This window comes from Palaemon carinicauda, chromosome 7, assembly GCF_036898095.1.
Source record: "Palaemon carinicauda isolate YSFRI2023 chromosome 7, ASM3689809v2, whole genome shotgun sequence".
In the NCBI taxonomy this organism is placed as follows: domain Eukaryota; kingdom Metazoa; phylum Arthropoda; class Malacostraca; order Decapoda; family Palaemonidae; genus Palaemon; species Palaemon carinicauda.
In genome coordinates, this window is record NC_090731.1 from 160,206,753 (window position 1) to 160,209,252 (window position 2,500).

Below are 2,500 nucleotides of genomic sequence, written 5' to 3' on the forward strand. Positions count from 1 at the left end.
GTGCTGGGTTTAAAGACCAAAACTAAAAAATCCATTTCTAATATATCTGCAGAAGTAATATTAACTGATTTTTTTTAAATTGAGATTTTAAATATTCATGATTAGATTTTAAAAAAGGCTTCGAAGAACTTGATTCAATCAAGTTAATTGCACGGATATGTTGTTTTCAAAGATTGGATAGTCATGTGGTGAGAATGGGAAATCAGCAGCTTGTATGAAAAGTAAAACACTGCTACAAAACTTTGAGATTGCGAGATTAACGCCCCTACCATATTTTCTTATGCTAATTCATGGTTTTCCATGAATAAGTGTGATATATTGTATTCCAGATTTTCCCGCTATTTCCTAAAAGCCTGACCAGCTTTATAGGAAATGTGGCAACGCCGCTAATTATCGACAAGTTTCCACTATTTGCAGTTAGTCTATAGTTGCTATGGAAAAGTCATTAATAGAATTACTAGAAAGTTTATGGTAACAATGGGGAAATGGTATAGAAGGAAGTTGGAACTGGATAGGAATTTTAGCTGGAAGCTTTTTCCATAACAGGTGGTTGGCCAGGCACACAACACATTGGCGGTTAGTGATAAGAGTTTTTGAGAGTTCTTACATATAAAGAACGCCAGAGAACTATTTTTTCATCAAGAAACTAATAAATGTACATGTTTACCCCATCATGCCTCATCCCCCAGACTCACAGAGCATCGGGACTATAACCCAACAGGTTAACATGTATACTCCCTCTCCCCCACCATCCCTAGCTCACAAGAGCAGGTTACAGGAATTACTGAAAGCTAGCGGACTTTAGCGCGGTGTACCAACCGTGTGTCACACAATTGTACATAATTCCTTTTGTATATATTATGCTTGTATCTTCGCTCTTCCCTCGCACTAAAAAGAACCAGAATAAACATGTCTGCGTGTCGCCTATGTAACATAGTCATTTTCTCGAACATGAAATTTCCTGTTGCCTTGAGGTTTTGTATATAAAGGAGAGTGTTCTATAATAAATTAACTCGGTTGATTGCATCCTGCCTTTGAGTTCACAACCTCTCTCGGCACCGTCACAGCGGTCATACTCCCATCTCATTGATTGCGTGTCAGTGAAGTTTTCAATAGGTTTAACCCATTATTATTTATCCTTAATTAAAACTGGGTACAGAATATGATATAGTTTTGTCTACCTTCCATATACATCTTCGATGGGTCGAGTCGAGTATCTGTTTCTCAAGAATTAAATGTCGACTGCCAGCCTCGCCAGTTTCTGTCGAATGTTAACAGAACCAGATGATTCGATCCCCTTTATTGCAGAATGGTCATCGTTGCAATATGATTGCTGCGAATGTTATCAAGTTATTAGAGGGACTGAAATGCTATTTTAGAGCATCTTCCATTATTGCCTTAATAGATAATTTTCACTGTTTGTGTATGCTCGTATTCACAAGTTATTTGTTTTCTTATAACAATTTATTTTCTGTTTTACTTTCACATATAAGAATTGTGTTCTGTGGAGGGATACTTTGCAAGGCAAGTCTATAAGGTTTGTTTCATAGAACAGTATTATTATTATTATTATTATCTAGAATAACTATGTCGAATCGACTCCTCGGTCAATTCTGTATTGAAGTGAAATATATAATATGACAATGTGCACAGTCAAAACTGATGATGCATATTGACGAAAGTATAAATCGAATTACGACAAGATAAAAATCAAAGAAGACATGGAATTTTGTTAGTATTTTATTTTATTGATTTCTTCTTTTGGAAAGACTGCTTAAACATCGAAACTCGAATTGAAGGGATTGGGAGGGTGAAGGAAATGTTAACAATTGGTAGGTGGCATAGCAAAACTGGTAGAAGAGATGGGCTTAAATCTGAGATGCGCACAAAGTAATTCATTTATTAGAGGTGAGTAACGCAATATGCTACTCTTGAGGTTTCTAAATAATCGAGTAAATCGGCTTAGTGTTTTAGTGGTCTTTTACGGTATTATTATTATTATTATTATTATTATTATTATTATTATTATTATTATTATTATTATTAATTGCTAAGCTACAACCCTAGTTGGAAAAGCAGAATGCTCTAAGGCCCAGGGGCTCCAAAAGAGAAAATAGCCCAGTGAGGAAAGGAAAGAAGGAAAGATAAAATAATTTAAGAAGAGTAACATTAAAATAAATATTTTATATGTAAACTATAAAAACTTTAACAAAACATGAGGAAGAGAAATTGGATAGAATAGTGTGGCCGAGTGTACCTTCAAGCAAGAGAACTCTAACCCAAGGTAGTGGAAGACCATGATACAGAGGCTATGGCACCACCCAAGACTAGACTAGAGAACAATGGTTTGATTTTGGTGTGTCCTCCTAAAAGAGCTGCTTGCCATAGCTGAAGAGTCTCTTCTACCCTTACCAAGAGGAAGTAGCCAATGAACAATTACATTGCAGTAGTTAATCCCTTGGGTGAAGAAGAATTGTTTGGTAATCTCAGTGTTGTAAGG